The sequence below is a fragment of the Mchenga conophoros genome, linkage group LG5 (genome assembly GCF_057382185.1).
Source record: "Mchenga conophoros isolate Kocher_MC1m ecotype Shallow Benthic linkage group LG5, M_conophoros_male_GT1.1, whole genome shotgun sequence".
NCBI lineage: Eukaryota > Metazoa > Chordata > Actinopteri > Cichliformes > Cichlidae > Mchenga > Mchenga conophoros.
Window position 1 is genome coordinate 35,548,590 of NC_140530.1, and position 19,452 is coordinate 35,568,041.

The window sequence follows — 19,452 nt, forward strand, 5'->3', positions numbered from 1 at the left end:
ACCTAGCGTTAACATCAAAAACACCAGGGAAAGGTGCAGTTTTTTGCTGTTTCTCTGTAAAAGGATGATAATAATAATAATTATTATTATTTTAAGTGAAATGTTAGCATGAATATCAAGATAAACAAGTTAGGGGAAAAACATTTATACATATAACCATTTGCGTACTTGACATACATATAAAATATAAATTTATATTAAGAAAACAAATATTTTCTTTACTGATTTCTCACACGTGAGGAAACTTCAAGATTTTATATCGCATAGTAGACAGATAGCCTCCTGACTACCAGGAAAAAAAATGTTGTCCAGTCATTGTTTTAATTATTACAACAATGAATGTTAGATTTCAGCTTTTCCCATCTTTTTATTTAACTCTCTCCAAATAATGAAGCTTATCAGATAAAGGATATATATGTTTTTATGTAAAGTAACCTTTTGCTCTTTCATCCCCTTTATTCATGTGGATTCTTACAATAGTGTAGTGTTTCTTTGTAAAACTGTATCATATTATAAAATAAATATATTGTTTCTGTCACCTTGGTTCAACTTTTAATAAGCTCTGGAGGGGAGATTCTGCTGGTATCCGCCCAAATGACCTTAGCTATTAAAAAGAATATAGGGCTTTTATAGCTAAGGCACCATTTGTCTAAGCTTTTATGATGCAGTACGTTTGGAGAGCAGCCTAACCTCTAATAGTTTATTATTAGTCTCTAGGGTAAAAAGCAACCCATAAAGATGACTATACTGGCCCCTCTGACTATGAAAAGTTGTGTGACTATATGCAAACTCTGCATAGATAAAGTATATCATATTTTCAGATTTACAATAAATCCTTTTTACTTGTCAGTGTACCATACCCACATGGCTATAGTACTCACAAAAAATAAGTCTCATAAGATTGTAAACAGCTGAACTTCTGCAGCTGTCACAATGAATAGCAGCATTGAATATGAAGAGCCTGACTCTGAATGACTAAGCAACAAAGCAATGTTGAAATAAATCTCACAAGCATCCGCTTACTGGACATTTCAGCCCTCTTTCCCTGTTGAAGGCCATAAGATGCAGCTAAAAATATAAGCATTTCCGGTAAGTGTTACTTATGCCACCAGTTTTTGCCAGACTGCCATTTGCGAGGTCAATAACCAACCTTCATGCTCACATTAAACAATGAATCAGCTGTGTAAAATGGCACGTTCACATCCAAAGTCCCATCTGTCTAAAAGTTTGACCACTACTTCCTGAGATACATTCACAGCTGTGTGAAAATGCTACATTATGGGTTATTTTCAGCTTCACACACTAAGGCACAAGGAATGACTTACTTGCAGATATCTCATTTCAAACATACTGTGAAGCCCGGTATGACTCATTCACTCCAACCCTGCAGCAGTCTGCTCACAGCATTTAGGTGGAAAGGATCCATCCTCCTGGACAGATAAATTCCTTGTGACATCCTGTTATTGTTTTTACTGACCTCTCAGCTTTCCTACAGACAGTCTGGATCATTGCAAGTCTCCCTCTCTTTGTTTTTCTGCTTGTGTGTGCGTGTATTTCAGATATACTGAGGAAAAAAAGCTGGCAGAGAGCGCCCCACAGCAATAGAGGGCACGGAGGGCCAGTAGAGCTGTCTGCTCTCTTCCTGCTATTGTTTCAAGGACCCAGATGAGACTATGCAAGGTTACGCCTCCTGGACATCAGCTTGCTAACCCTCCTGTTGGCACGCTCCTCCTACGGCTGCTGTGCGTTTCCATGGAGATTGAGAATTTGGCTGCAGATGACTGCATCACCTGCTGAAAGGCAAATTGCAGACAGTAATAAACAATAATCTAACCTGAAATTTAAAATCTGCCCATTAAAAAAACACAAGAAAACGTCAGTGGTAACTCATAAAAAGAAATGCATTTATGTGATTTATTTGATAATACTGAGGGTTTTTGTTTGTTTCCGTGTTTGTTTTTAGCTGTGATAATCACATGGGTATGGTAATTGTAGTTTCCTTCCATCTCCTCCTTCTTGTCCTCCTCTGTGTCCAAACTGAAATATCTCAGCATACAAATTGCATATAACTACATATGGATTTCCTAGAAATGCATATAGGCATCTATGGTGCCCAGAGGATGGATCCTAAATATGTTACATTTTCTCATATCCATAACATTAAATATATTTCAGGCCAATATGTCATGTATGAACTAAGATTAAATTAGCATTTGATCCATAGCAACACTTTGGGTTTTTTGACTTTTCACTATGATTAATTAAAAATATGGCATTTGTTCAATATCTTTGCTCATAAATTACAACAATCTCACCAGGTTCAGTGGTGCAACACATCAGGGAGCAAGTGTTGTGAGCATGGACTCAAAAAACATTATGGCCTATTATATATTTCAATTTCATTTCATTAATATAGAACCAAATCCCCTCAAGGTGTTTTGGACTGTAAGGTAAAGCTCCTACAATAATATAGAGAAACCCCAAAAATAAGACAACCCCTGTGAGCAAACACTTGGCAATAGGGGGAAGGAAAAACTCCCTTTTAACAGGAAGAAACCTCTGGCAGAACCAGGCTTAGGAATGGGCAGCCATGCGCATTTATGGGTTACACCAGGGAGTCAAGCACTTCTGATTTAGAAGTTTTTCTTTTCCATTTGAGATGCAAACAAATTGTCCTTCCATTTGGAAAGTGAACTGTAAAAGTCACAGATAAAACTGTAAAACAAACCCTTTGACTTTACTGTTTCACTGACGATTGGTAAACATTTATTAATACATTTAAAAATCATACAAAATTAGAAAAAAAATTGGGCTAATTCTTTAAGCATGCTATGCTTCCATTTGCTTGAGCTGACTAACTAAAGCCCTGCAGATCTGCTAATACACTGCATCAGGGTTGTGTGTGCATTGATGTGTCTGTGTGTGAGGGAGTGAAAGCTCATTTACATGTTAGAACTCCAGAAGTGTGCATTTTTATTACTTTGCACGTATAAATTCCCTTTCTTGTTGGGTGTATGCACCCATGACCTCATAACAAGCAAGGCCAACGACTGAAACTCGATCTGGAGTGAGGAACTCTACCTGTGCTGACGATCAGGTTTGCATTCTTTAGCTGCCAAATTTCCTTCACTGAGCCATGCGTCACATTCGATGTTGTTACTTGGTTTATGCTAACAAAAAAGACTTATTGATAGGGAAACTGTTGATGCACGGGATTTTCATTAGCTTACACTGACATGTGTGCATTAAGCTGGATTGCTAAATCCCTCGGGCCTTCAGCTTTACCGTAGTAGACCTGGGAAAAGGGCCAGACATCTGCTGCCTAGCTCACGTCAAGCACGTGAAGCCTGCCCTTCTTATGTGGTATGCTGTACAATGGATTTTCCTGTGAATGACTTGCAAAATCTCCTGATTCTTGGTGTGAAGGGACAATTTGTGGATTTTTATCAAGTGTATGAACTTGGTTTTCATATTGCATATTAATATTGAAGTAATGAAATGATCTTTAATAACAAATTTCTCTTTGCCAAATCTAATGCAGTGTGCTTTTTTAGGAAAATAATAATGTTATGCCAAAAAAATTTAAAGTAATTCATCAATTTCTCACTTTATTTATCACAGTCATGCTTTAATGTCATGAACGTGGTTTAATGTGCTCAGACATATCAGACTTTCATTTGCATAAAATTATGGACTTTTTCTGTTGTTACTTTACAAGTGAGAGATTTAGCAGGAGTGTGGAGATTACATAAATTTTCAGACAATAGAAACTATTCAAGCTGGGCTGCACTTGATATATTTAACCAACTCGCCTTTCATTCAGATTAATATCCTGCTTTGGGATTAACCCTCACTTGAACACTTTGAACAAAGTAGCCTTGGTGAAATGTGAGCTCAGCAGCAAGTTGCAGTGTAATTTGACAGGGGAATTAAATATGTCAAAGGGGATGGGGAGAGGAAATAACAAGCAAATAAAAGTGTGCTTTGTTCTTCTGAAGTTACAGCTCAGAATGAACTCAGTGGAAAAACTCAGTGGAATGGGAAAAGTGATGACCAGTCTGTCTGTTGCTCTCCTTTTCACACATTGACCTCATGAATAGACACTTAGATGATTCAAAAATATTTAGTAAAAAGTACATATTCTCTCTTATCACTTTATTATTTACACTTTATTAGTGTTCAGCTGGATCTTCTTTTACCTTTAGACCCATGTTATTCTTTCTGGCATGGGTTCAACAAAGTGCTGGAAACATTCCTCAGAGATTTTGTCGACACTGACATGATAGCATCATTCACTTACTGTAAATTTGTTGGCTGTAGATCTACGATGTGAATCTCCCGTATTCCAAAGATGTTTTATTAGACTGAAATCTGGTGATTATGGAGTGAACCCATTTTCATGTTCAAGACACAACTTTGAAATGATTTGAGCTTCGTGACATTGGAAGGACACGGTGAGCAAGAATACTCAGGTAGGCTTTGGTGTTTAACAGTGCTCAACTTGGGCCACAAAGTGTGCTGAGAAAACATCGCCCACACCATTACACCACCGCCATCAGCCTGAACTGATGCTACACGGCACTCTGGCTTCGTTCTTCCATGTTGTTCATGCCAAAATCCGACTCTACAATGCAGCAGAAATGGATTTCAGGCCAATCTTCTATGTGACACTTTGATAAGTTGCATCATCAGTTTTCCATTCATATTCAACAGCAGTGGCACCTATCAACAGACCTGAAGTACTCAGACCAGCCTGCCTGGCACCAACAACCATGCCATTTTCAAAGTTATTTAACTTAACTCCCACAATTGTTGCTGTACGTGTACAATGACAATAAAGGGCTGTTCTATTCTAATCTATTCTGGCTCAGTTGGAACTTCAGCAGGTCAGTTTGACAATGTCTACGTGCCTAAATGCATTGTGACGTACAGCATCACATGGAGGCATTTCAACTGCTGCCACGTGATTTATTGATTAAATAGCAGTTGCTAATAATAACGATGATGGTAATAATCATAATTAACTAATAAAATTATTTTGTAGGTTTTATGCTATTCAGTCACGAGACCACAAGATCAATATTAAGTCGTCTGCTTGTAACTTTAGCATCTCTTTTCCCCACTTTGTTCACAAATGGAATGATAAAGTGTTATTTATGTTCACTTTTCAATCTTCAGTTAGTATACACGCAAATTTTAATGCATTACTGCAGCGCCATCTCATTCCTACACCAACTACTTATTCAGAAGCTTGTAAAACTATTGCGCAGTTGCTGAGGTAAGTAGAAAGTGTAGGGAGGCATTGCTTCCATCAGCATCACTTTGCCGTTCGGGAAATGCAGTGCAACACCACACCAGCACCCCTCTGTGTCACAATGTGGGCACTACAGTTGAATCATAATTAAAATGTGATATCCTTCTACACTTAAAAGGTTCTCCGAGGGCATACAGATACACAGCGTGTGAAAGTTATATTCCATTTCTCACATATTGGTAACATGAGTATTTTTGTGCTTCTTTTAGCAGCGTGACAATAATTATTGAATTGCTTCTACATGTAACTTCTTGAACAAGCCACTAGAAGGAGCCCTTACCTTTCTGTATCTCTACATAAAGCCGCAGGCTGCAATCAAAGAGCAATTGAGGGTGAAAGGAACGCTTTCATCATTCCTTTTTACTAATTGCTGGCAGTTCCCTGAAGAACTGTCACTATTGAGCTGTGAATAGCAGTAATATATGTAAAGCAAAGGAGCAGAGTATCTGTTTTGGTTGAAGAGTCAGTTGTCCAGGGAATAAGCAGGGATTCTTTCTTTTACTGCACACTTTTACTTTGTAACCTTTGTATATGATCCGGTTAACTGTGTTCACAGGTGTTAAATTTCAGTCAGAATCTCCAAAGAAAGCTTTACTGCAGGGCGGACAGCAGCACGGCTCCAGCTGAGAGAAAATTACCCCTCTGCTGTTATTGCTGTTATGTGTTTTAAGATTTGGAAAGGTGCTATGTCATTTTTGTGCCTGTTCAAACAGGAAGAGCAGCTTTCGTACAGTCATTGCCAGAAATGAAAGGACGTCTCGGCCAAATTCTAAACATAGGTTTACATTTAAAGCTTTAACAGTTACTGGCATAGCCTACAAGGAACAGCAATACAAAGCCGAGAAGAAAAAGAAGCCAGAGGAGAAATTATTTTTATTGTTGCCAATGCAGATGAGAGAGAATGACACAATGTTGAATCACAACATAATCTGGTTAAGTGTCAAATCTGCCAAAAGAATGCTTAGACCTTCAGATCTTTCTTCAGAGACGGAATATTGTTCCTCTCAGCATGTGCGTGATGATCACTGATTGCATTGGCAGGGTGGAGAGGAGCTCAATATTCAGTTCAAGTGCCAGAATCTAACACAGAGTGAAGATGGAGCCTGCAGCCAGTGGTGGGCAGCAAGTACTTCACTTATCTTAATTTTATGCCACCACCTCTACTTCACTATATTAAAGGGTGAAATATCATACATTTTACCCCTACTACATTTATCTAACAATCATGGCTACTAGATATAGTTAACATCATGGTTTTACATTGAAAAGCCCCATCCTGAGCCAATAAAGTGTAAAATGTTGTTAAAGAACAATCCTGGGCCTCTCCGCCTCAATTCCTTATAAAAACACTTTTTCATTGAGGTCTGTTGTCATATTTCACTTGTCTGTGTGTTCTTAGCAGTACTACCAAAGAGACCCTTCAAAGTAAATTTTTAGGCATTGGCGATCTCATTTTTTTTCTCTTTTCATACATCATTAATCAGCTCAATCAGCTCACAACCCGTCTAATTTCTCACTTGCAGTTCCCAGTAGATCAGCTGCTCTCAGCACTGGTCCTGCTAAGCGTCCTTTCCATACTATTCCATTCTATTGGGTTTTTTCCTTTTCTTAATTTTTACTGCTCTTATCTTGTACTTTCTGCCGTGACCAAAAAATTTCCCACGTGTGGGACCAATAAAGGTTGGTCTTAGCTCACCTTATCATACATCGCACATAGTGCACATTAGATACATATATCTCCAAGCCACTTTGGAACTCGACCTCAACAGCACCTCCAGCTTTCATATTGTGTCTACTTAAATCAGTGTCACGTCTGTTATCACTGATTGCACTGATACAGGGGTCTTGCTGCTCACCTCCTGAACTCATGCTTTCCACATTTGTGCATGGAAGGGTGGGGAGGTCGAGGAATGAACTATGTCTCCGAATGCAAAATCCTGCAGTTTGATATGATTGTCATTTTTTAACTATATTGGAACTTAATGAACAAATTTTAAGCCATTCTAAATCTGTGGATGACAATAAGGTCTTACAGTATATTACAACAACAGCAAAAACAACAAAACCAGATAAAAAAAAGCTATCTATCCAAAACCAATGCACCACTTTCCTTGTGCTTGGAAGTCTTTGTTTTGTTTGCTTAAGTCGATGTTACACATCAGCAATATGCAAATAGCCATAGTATAAGTGCACTCAGGAAATACAGTCTTGTGTGAATTCTCTTTCCTGGGGCCATAATAATGACACTGTTTTCTGTACTCAGAAGAATCGCTGGTACAGCATAATTTCTGCAGAAAAAAAGTCCTGGTATTTCTAACAAAAAAAGAAAAAAGTCATGGGTGTACGAGTTGTAATTTTTCTACAGGGTGGGCCATTTATATGGATACACCGTAATAACATGGGAATGGTTGGTGATATTAAAGTCCTGTTTGTCTGTACTTGAGCGGTAATAAAAAAGTTTGTGAAAGTAACCATAAATATAAGGTCAATTGTGTGCAGTCATTTCTCTGTTCATTAATCTCCATCCATAGCTTAATTTGGTGCATTCACAGTTCATTTCACCTTTAAAAGTCTCTGCCTGCAGGAGATGTTCCCCTCCTTTGGCGCTAAGGGACAACATGTGTCATTTGCAGCTGTCACTCACACACTCTTGCTTTTGCTTTGAGACTCTATGCAGGCTGTAGAAGTCCCCTCTTAGATTTTTTTAAGTGCTTTGCATACTGTTACTTCATCTCGATGTTTTAGCTTCAATGTGCAGAATGATGCATGTGCAGAGTTTGACACCAGACGCTGAATCTGAATTTCAAAATGTGTATATGAGCATAATTTTGTGACATAATGACTAGTTTGGAAATCTAACTTGTCAGTGAAGAAGAAGATGTCTTGCCTAAAGTATTGTTGCATATTTAAACTGTAAAAAACTATAGTATGATTTTAAAGCCTGTGACTAATAGCGTTAACAAAACACTTTGTATGCTGAAGTTATTGATCAGGTAGCAGACAGAGATTAGATGACATTCTCATGAGCACACTTATCATGACAGAGATGAGGGGTGGCTGAATCTGGGTGAGGGGTGGTTTGGGGTGATTCAATCATACTCACACAGCTCAGACACATGCTACATTAAAGCTGGCAGCACTCAGACACCGATTCTGGATTTGTAATTTTACTCAAGACAATACAGAAAGAAGAGAACGACAACAAGTACTTTTTGCACTCCACCTCTGCAGTCATGCTTAATGATGGTACATTTAAACCTCAGCATGGGATGATATTTACTGTCTGAAATGTTGTTTAAAAATTGTTTTAAAAACCACCTTGGCTTTACATGTCTTTCTTAATGTGTTTCCCCTCATTATTTATCAGTTTAAGATCACAAAATAAGCAAGAATCGAATGTTGATGAAAACTCTCTTTCAGCTACAAATATATTTACAAAGAGATTACATTAGTTTAAGTTGCAAAAATAATTAGCACGGTTGATACTTGGATATGGATCAAGCAATGTAGCTGGGTCAAAAAAAGACGTCTTTATTGACCTTGCTAGGTTATGTTCTTCCAAAGGATCTTTCAAAAGTTATCTTATTTTATAAAGGATAATCAGGTCAATTATGACAATTATAGCCAAAATGTACCTTCTTCCAAAGATGCAAGAAGCATAGAGATGTTCATGCTGCGATATGTGCAATCAAAATCTTACTTAAACAGAAGAACACAAGCGTAGGGTACCAGGGTGGGGCAGTGGTGCACACTGTTACCTCACAACAAGAAGGTCCTGGGTTCAAATCCAAACTGAGGCTTTTCTGTGTGGAGTCAGTGCGCGTTCTCTCTGAGTACTTCAGCTTCCTCTCGCAGACCAAGAGACGTACATTGGGGTAGGTTAATTGGAGATTCTGAGTTGGCTGTAGGAGTAAATGTGAGCTTGAAAGGTTGCCTGTCTTTGTGTGTTCTCCCAGAGACACACTGACAACCTGTCCAGGGTGACAGCTGTGATAGGTTCCAGCACACTCTCCAACTCTGAATTGGACAAGTGGAAGAAAATGGATGGATGTACATACAAATACAAAGTAAGAATTTGATATGTTGTGCCATTATGTGTAATAATCTTTTGGGTGGCACAGTGGTTAGCGCCTTCGGCCGGACAGCAGAAAGGTCCTGGGTTCCTGGTCTAAGAACTTGTATGTTCTCTCCACTACTCCAGCTTCCTCCCACAGTCCAGACACATGCATGTCGTTAGGTTTAGTCATTCTAAATTGGCTGTAGGTGTGAGTGTAAATGGTTGGCCATCAGCCTGTCCATGGTTTGCCCTGCCTCTCAGCCTATGATAGCTGGGACAGGCTCCGGTAGAGAAAAGCAGTACCTTGAGAACACTTTCAGAAATATTACATTCACTTCAATACTTAGTGTAAAGCCCATTATGACACTGACAGTCCTTCACTCTGTTGTAAACCACACGAAGCAGCTCGATAATATATGCAGCAGCGCTCCGCAAGAAAGTATGTGACTGTATACATTACATTATGATTAATAACAGTCTGATTCATATACAATTGATTGAAAAAAATTAAGTGGTTGATAATAAGAGCACACTCGATCCTCACTGATGTATTAATATCTTAATGTGGGAGTTAACAATATGGACTCATTGCTCGTGGCAGCTTCTTGGCGCCAATCCAGTCTTCACAACAGAGCGAGAAGACAAAGATATGGAGATGCATAAAAGAGAGGGTGGATCACTGCGGGGCAGAAAGACGTGCTGTGTGCTGATTTATAATACATTTTTAATAGCATCACACAAAGAAAAATGATCTTGCCCGAGTTGCTCTTCCAAGAAGAGTTCAGCCATAGCATTGGGTATTATCTGTCTGTCTTCTGGTTTCATCAGTCAAGCAGTTTGTCTTTTTTGTCCTCTGCCTGCTTTTTTAAACTATGAAACCAATGATGATGGAGCGCTTCTGAGTGCAAACTTACTTTCAGTTCCATTGCTTAATGATCAGATTAATCATTTTTAAACACGTCACCATAAGCAGCTCCATGCTCTCCTCAACAAGGTTAAAGAAATCAGCTCCACATGACTTTCATGTCTGTCCACTGAACTTAAAGCTGGAGCCAGAAGATGGTGAGCCTAGCTTAGCACGGACGCTTAAAACAGGGGGGAACGAAACCTCTTTCTCTGCTGATACTTGTGGGCTTTGTTTTTTGAGTTATCAACAAAACAACTACCCCTTTCTGTTCCTTGGGAGAAGTGGGCCAAGTGCAAATCCATTAAATATGTAGAGTAAAGTCTTAAGCTTGCACACCATTTACAGCCACCATGGGACCTGGAAGATTGGGGTTAAGAGGCAAAAGGGGGGCACATAGGTATGAGCAAATACTTAACTCCATCAGCCGTTGCTGACCCAGATTCTCAGCTAGGGTGTGTGGTGTTAACACTTTTACAGTTTACATCTTTAGGCACAGATGTATCAATAAAGTCTTTAGATTATCATGATTGCGAAGATGCAAATTAATTTCACATTATATATGTAACTGCTTGTTAGAAGTTCTTACCGTAATACTGAGATCATTTCATTTTTCATCAGGTGAAACATCTCGCTGAAATAATACAACTTGTTTGACAGTACTGTCCATAGAAGCCAGTTGGGTAGCAATAGTAAAAGAATAGTAAAATTATCACCATTTTTTTTTAATTTTCCCTTTCAGATTGCACAGAGAAGCATGGGTGAAGAATGGCTTCACATATTTGTGGAAGGCCTCATTTTGTGCAACGACACTCATAAAAAAATAAACCATTTAGACTTTGCCTGGAAAAGAGTGATCGCTGCAGTTGCCCCCCTGCCACTGAGAATGAAAAAGGAGCCTCAGCGAAGCACAGGCCACGTTTCTCAGTAAATTTTAAGTACAGCTTATCCTAGCGATGCAGTTCGATGAAGCTGCAATCAATTTAATGTGGCTGCATAATGATTAAAAAAATGGTTTGCCATGGATTTAGTGATGGATGCTGAGCATTTCAAATGTGACATTTAAGTGTTTTCTAATTACAAGTGTGCTGGTAAGTAAATCATACAGTGTAGCGTCCTGTTTGGTTATATTGTTGCTTTTATATACACATATTTCCATGAAAGACGTTAAAAATTTGAAAACCCACTTCAGTCTGCGAGAGATTGTTTGAGGTGTATAACCAGAGATAGATATGAGACAGAGGAGAGAGAAAAGATATGTGCAAGAATCGAAGATACAGAAATAAAAAGAGTGATACAGGAATCACAGTGGCTCGTTTCCTTTTTCATATGCATCACATCTGATCCAAGGTCGACTTTTTGAGTAGAGAGACGAGGTGGCGAAGACAAAGTCAATTTCCTATTCAGCTTCAGACTGTTACTGACAACTCCTGAGCCTTAAGATGAGTAAGAATACTGGCAATTAATAAATGTAATGTAAAGCTTACAATAAATATTCTCTCATTGGGATAAAAGGTTTAAATTTAAATTAAACGTAGCTGGAAAACAAACATTAGTGTTATTAGAGCAACAAGGCTGATGTGTAGGGGGGGGGAAAGCTAGAATTAGAAACAGCTTTATTGGTCAAATTTTTTGACTGCAATAAAGATAAAGACCAGTAGTGGTTTACACATTCACCTAATAAATGAAACATCCTCAGTTTAATCCCAGGAAGAAATACAAATCTCTCTGGGGTTACATGAGGAAGGGTAGGAAGGGTAATGCAGCGCTGAAAAGGCTTACCTCTGCTGCGTTACCCCTACACTCTTATTGGGTAAAGCTGCTTCAGGCGACTGTTGTTGTGATTTGGTTTTATATAAATAGAATTGCATTCAACTGAATTGAACTGTCTGAGCTCTCAGGACGTCTGACCAGTTGCTCCTACATATACAAAAACCACAGAGCATTCTCCATGGTTGTCCCTAAGTTGTGGATTAATTTTGTTTAAATGTTAGACATCGGTCTACAATGTCCATTTTGAAAACTCATCTTAAAATGCATTTATACTCTTGGGCTTTTGATCCAGAATCAGGCACTGATCTTACTTGTTATTTTTATATTGTAGTTCTTTCTATCAGTGTTGTTTTTATTTTTATTTTTTATCATTTTCAATGTATTTATTCCCTTTCTTTGTACAGAAAAAGGGTATTCCTGTGGCTGTTTTAAAGTGCTTTATAATTAGAGTTGTATGGTATGATACTCGCTGTGGTGACTCCTGTGAATAAGGGAGCAAAGCCACCAAAAGTAGCTTTCATGTAGTTATTTCAGGTTTACAGGCTGCAAAAGTAGTGCAAATGAGTGAATCCAAGAATATAGATAACATAATTTTATGCGTACCTCTAAATGTAGTGATTTAATGTCATAGAGAAAAGTAAATAGCCTATAACATAATCTGCACCCAAGACCATTCTGAAATCTTTGAGGTTTTTCTCTAATCATATCTGAAAAAGCAGATGCGCAGACACACAGAGAAGAAATTGCAGCCATAGTGCTAAAAGATGGTGCACAGTTCTTAATGTGGGAAAGCTCAGGCTGAAATCTGGGACAAATCAACGCATGAAATCGTGTGGTAAAAAACGTCTCTGGTCTCATTAAAAAAATTAAAACAAAAAACAAAAACCTGTTAGGCATATGTGTGAGACGTTTGAGTCAACAGGCAACCAGAGGGCTGTGTCAGACTGCAGAGTGTTACATTGTTTTACGTCACATCGAATCACGAGATAATTTAAGCTACTAGCACTTTAAATGTGTCCAATTTTGAGCTCTGCGGGGCCCATCGTGCCACCTGCTATTGTGAACAGGAAGCAATATAGTTCAATTCAGTTCAGTTGGTCTGTCTGTCTGTCAGCCACCCACCAAATAAATATTCAGTATATGAAGATGAATACTACTGATTATCTGTATGTAGATATATGTTTTTGGATTTTGTGAACATTTATGTGATTAAACACATCTCCAATCTAAGAATGGCCCTTAAAGAAAGAAGTTAAAAAAAAAAGAAGCATATTTTACATGAATTATCACAGCAGCTTGGCTTGTGAAAGATTTAGTTCTTCGGAATCCACCTTTGAACACACTTGTGTTGTGATTAAATTGTTGCCTGTCAGCATTTACATAAACGGAACTCACAACAGTCTACAGTTTCCAGCTGTTACTAACACATCATTGACGTCACGCTTGCAACTTCCTGTATGAAGACTGTCCCATTTTTATAGAACCACATGTGTAAAGTCGAATAGTCGAATAACTGTAGTCAACTGTCTTAGTGTGTGGTGGGTTTATTGGGTATAATGATGATAATTATAATAATAATAATAATAATAATAATAATAATAATAATAATAATAATAATAATAATGATGATGATGATGCTTCACAGGACAAGATCAGAAACAAACAATAAATGAAACATTTAAGAGATCAAAGTGAAACAATAAATAAGGTATAGAAATTCTGGCGTGACAAAAAGACAAAAGAGAGAAAAAAGGAAAAACGGGTAATTAAAGAAAATAGAATTCATCACTAGGAGAGGGCGATCAAACAAATCTAAAACATGACATAATTCAACATGTCAGGACCCGGGCACCCCAGTGCATTCTCTGTTTCTCTCTCTCTGTGTGTGTGTGTGTGTGTGTGTGTGTGTGTGTGTGTGTGTGTGTGTGTGTGTGCTTTGTGTTCAAGATTGTCCATAGGCAGGGCTCCTCTTGAGTCTCCACCCAACTCACCTGTGGCTGGTTCCCCACATGTGGAAGATGAGCAATTAGGGGCTCCTACTTAAGGCGTGGGTAGACGGCCAATCATCACTGGAACATTGATCTGGATTGTGTGGAATGGCTGCTGGCTTGGTTTGCAAGTTGGACTCCCTCCTGTGTGGACACCCCTGAGTCCCCTTGGAGCCTTCCCCTTCCTGGATATCCCCCACGCCACTCTGTGCATTTTCATTATACTGATCTACCTGTAAATAAAAACTTCAGTCTGCCTTTGTGAGCTCTGCCTTTGAGTCCATTCAGCAGGTCATCTTGACCATGTCTACGTGCCTAGATGCACTGGGTTCCTGAAATTTGATTGGCTGGTTAGATATTTGCATTAACGTGCTATACACCTACTGTGCACTCTACATTTGCCTGGAAAAGAGTGATCTATCTATCTATCTATCTATCTATCTATCTATCTATCTATCTATCTATCTATCTATCTATCTATCTATCTATCTATCTATCTATCTATATATATATATATATATGTATATATATATATATTAGGGGTGCAACGATACACAAAATTCACGGTTCGGTTCGGTTCGATACTTTGGTGTCACGGTTCGATATTTTTTCGATACAAAAAAAATGTTCATGCCTTTTTAATTTGGCATTTATTAAAATTATAAATATATATTTTAACTCAAAAGTACAGTTTTTAAATTTAACCCTAACCCTTGTGCGTGTTTTTTATTTTGACAGCGAATGCGCACCTGCGGACCACTTATGTGCAGCCCTGGTTATATAGCTCGTCATATTGCAGCCACAGAAATTCTTTTGTCCATGAAACCATAAAGCTGCACTTTCTTTTTGCCTTATAGTCTGATTTGTCATAACTTCTCCGTTTTGTGGTAAGCTTTTCTTTGGCTGTCACTTCTTCACCCTGACCTGTCTTATTTGGCTCAGCAGAACTGAAATGCTTTTACACACGGACTCACATAAGCTCAGCGATTCTCTGCGCGATCAACCTCTCACATGTTTAAGCTGCGGGAGATTTCACTTGTCATGTTTGCATAGTAAGCTAACGATTAATAAGACGATGTCAGAGGAATTGGTGCACAAATTATCATCACTCACAGATCTGGGGCCTGTTCTTCGTACCGCGCTAAGTGAGTTAGCTGGATGAGATTGTTGACGATTTCGCGTGATCCTGGATCGTTCGGTTCCCCGAAGCCCATCCGGGACTTGCTGTCATAGCAACAGAGCCGTAAGCGTAAACCTGCTGGGGAGCAGGTTTACTTTATGTAAACAGGATTAGATCGCGGCCACGCAGGTATGCCCGCGTCATTCATACGAAAGCAACAGCGATATTCCACCACTGTTTCACCATAAATAAATAACATCAATGTAACTAAAGACAATGCAGCACCTGATCCATTTATTGATTTCACACAGATAGATACAGGTCATTTCCTTAAAAAGGGAAATGTACTATTAACATTCTATTACATGTATGTGATTATTACAGATGTAATTCATATTTCAGAGTAGCAATTGCAAATTACTTTGTGTAATCAAGATGAGAGACCACGGCTATAAAAGCGAAGGTGGATTTGGGAAGCCTGTCGCAGCCATGTCCTGTCCGTATACGCGAGCCACCCATTGCGGAAGGTGCAAGATTGATAAGGAGAGTTTTCAGAATTCAGCGTATATTGCGGGACAGACAGGATCCTTTAGCTCAGCGCGACAGTGTGCTCATAGAGAGATATCGATTATCCCGTGAGGATATTATTTACTTAACCAACTTGTTGACGAGGGGGTGCAGGACCACCACCTGTCTTTTTTTTGCTCTGCCCTTTTCTTGGTTGCTGTTAGAAACAAACAGATTATTTCAGGGTCTCTTTCCAAGAGACGAAAAGCAATATAAGTGATAAATATTACCATTCTGTAGAATATTCTTATATGTCACTTTTACCTGTTCCCATGTTCTAGTGGGTCCTGTTGTGGCTCTAATGTGAAAGGGGATATAATATAACATATTATAATATAATATAATGTAATATAATATTGGATAATATAGTGTGATATGATAAATCTACCCTACCGCCTACTGGTGTTGGCCAGAGGGGCCGATGGCGCGATATGGCAGCCTGGCTTCTGTCAGTCTGCCCCAGGGCAGCTGTGGCTACAACTGTAGCTGCCTCCACCAGTGTGTGAATGTGAGAGTGACTGAATAGTGGCATTGTAAAGCGCTTTGGGTGCCTTGAAAAGCGCTATATAAACCCAATCCATTATTATTGTTATTATTAAATTACTTACGAGTTTAATTTGTCAGCAACTTTCTGCCAGCCCTCTCTCCTTGCTTTTGCAGCCTTTGCAGTGTTCCCTTGCGTTCTGATTGAACTCTGAAACTCCTGAAATCCCTCACTCAAGAGTTCTTGCTCTGCTGCCGAAAAATACCGAGCCGAGCGCGCTCCGTCGACATTTTCGCCGACCAATCAGAGGGTTGCCGATCAATGTTTCCACTATCGATGCGTAGCCCCTTTTACGACACCCAGTGATGTCACATTACTGCGTCCAGCTGTACTAATCGTCAACAGCAGGTGTGTTCGGGGAACCGGATTAGCGCGCTCACGGTTAGCGCGATGGTTTGGTCTTGGATGTTTCATTTGATCTTGGATGTAGTAAGCGACGTACGAAGCACAGGGCCCAGTGCTGTCGCTCTCTATACACAGTTCGCGCGATTGCAAAGTGAAAGCAAAAAAACAAGCGCAAATTCAAACGCGATTTCAATATGTCACATATTGATAGTGGCTCACCGATGCCAATGACATAATTACCCAGCTACATTTCTGAAAGAATGCAAAAGCATTGACATAAATTTTTTCTTTCCTACAATAGCCCGACGGGCAGGGCAGAGATAGATTTTGGTAGCCCGACTGAAAAAAATCGCTAGCTCCAGGACGTCGGGCTAGCGATATTGCAAGCCCTGTATCTGATTGAGGAATCACTCATCTTTGGAAAAGAGAGTTTATTACAGAGAAATGTCTCTTTCCAAAATAAAAGCTATACTATCCGCTTCTTCTGGGCTATATTCTCAGCAGCATAAGGAGAATCATGTGCTAACAGCTGTCTAAATGACTCGGCTAAAGTTAGTAGCATGCTTGTTGTTTTGGTCTTTGCACTAGGATGATGTCTGCGTAAATGTGCAGTCATATTCGTTGTGTTCCCACTAGTGTTTTCAGGTTAATCTCGTTGAAATGACCTTAACGCCACAACACGGCAAATATCCGTTAACGAGCTACCGCCGATCGCCCCGTGTGTGGGGCTAGACGGCCAACACGTTAACGAGCTAACTGCGCTAACACACTAGTTCCCACCCATGTAATTGAGCATTGCATGGCACATCCAACATACTGTTTTACTTTAGTCCATGACTCGCTTACCTTCAGGGTCATACGTCACATGAAAACCAAAATAATTCCAAACACCAGATCTGAATGAGGGTGGGGGAGGTCCATGTGTCTTGCTAGCTTGCCCTGCGCTCTTCCTTCTGACTATGCTGTCTGTGTTGAGCGCTCAGTGGATCTGCGCTCGACAGTGCAGCCTAGGCGGAGTAGTCGAACGCAGATTCACTGAGCGCTCAACACAGACAGCATCGTCGGAAGGAAAGTTGATAAAATAAATTACAAATGTTGTATTGTTCGATACATATGCGTACCGAACCGAAAGCACTGTATCGAACGGTTCAATATCGATACGAATATCGTTGCACCCCTAATATATATATATATATATATATATATATATATATATATATATATATATATGTCTCTTTTTTGATTAATATAGTTTCACAATGATCATTCTGCTTTTCTCACTTTCAGCAGTTTTAAAAAAAGTCCTTGACATTTCATTTTTGCATCTGAACCCTTTTTATTCTACATTAGTCCCACATTTTTGCAGTACTCTTTCCAAAGCCAGTAATGTTTTTCATAAAACTATAAAACCATTTGGTGTCTAAATCTTGAAATAATGGTCTTAGTTTTTATTTACTGATCACAGATTTGGATTGATTAACTGCAGGGGTGTGTCTAGGAAGGGACAAGGGGTGGTATCACTTCCCCTTAGAAATATGATTGGTCCCCTCCTCGTGCCTCCCCACCAAAACCGTTGCACTAGAGTACCGTTAATCTTACAATGCCTAACAACACCATTGGATGAAAGCACTGATTGGATGAGTAGGAATGTAGCTGAGTACATTCAATCAAGTACTTGAAGTAGTACTACACTGCTATCTGATTTTTCTCCACTGTATTCTGAATACAATTACTTCATTTTGTACTCTATACTATTTATTTTAAAGCTTTAGTTACTTATTATTTCTGGATTGCATTATTATGGACCAAGTTACTTAGAAACTTGATCCAAATATTTAAGGTCTACAAATACTGCAAATATTTAAGGTCATGAACATTACAGACATATATATATCTCAGCAATTCAATAATTATAACTTACTAATATTGTGTATAGCAGCGGTCCCCAACCCCCGAGTCGTTTGGTACCGGGCTGTGAGAGTTGAGGCTCGGGTGTGAAATTTGTGGTTTTCAGGGTTTTTATTTGTTTTTAGCGTTATTTTTTTTAATTGTTTTTATCGTTAACTCGGTTTCCCTGGGTCTTTTCCCGTGTCTTATGAATAAATCTTCTTTTTTTGGTACCGGTACTGGTCTTATTTTGTTATATTTATCCGCGACACCTTAAAGGCCAGTCCGTGAAAATATTGTCGGACCGACAAAGGCGCAAAAAAGGTTGGTGACCGCTGATGTATAGGATCCTAAAGTTGACTTTCACATGTATACATTTACTTTATGTACTTTAAATATATTTGAATATACAATCTGTGAACTATTAAGCTATTTAAATAGGATTATAACCTTTAAAGAAGTAAATAAATCTATTATTTATAAAACTGTTCATCACAAGGTTATGTTTAAATTCTTTTACAGCTCCACTTTTCACATAATAAATCTGCTATAGGACGCTGGGCTGTGGAAGATCTTGAGAATTTGTGGTTTTTACAGCAGTTATCTACACTTATCAAATATTACTGACCCAACATTTTGGTTTCATGCGCCCTTCCCCCCCTTTCATCTGTCTTCATGGTCCCCTCCTGTGCCACCCCATTTAGAAAATCCTGAAAACGCCCCTGATTGACTGCCCTTGCATAGTTGCACACATGTGAAAAACCCTTTAACTGGTCCTGCAGTGACATTTGCACCAAAGCAATGGAGAAAACCCGTAATGTATGTGAAAGGGTGCCTCCGCGGGCCACCACTCTGTGCACCACTGCCATCCACCGTGGCTCCATCAGTCTCCGCCTCCTTCTTAGCGCCGCCCTCAAGGAGTGACTTGGTGTTGAAGCACAGAGAGAGAGAGA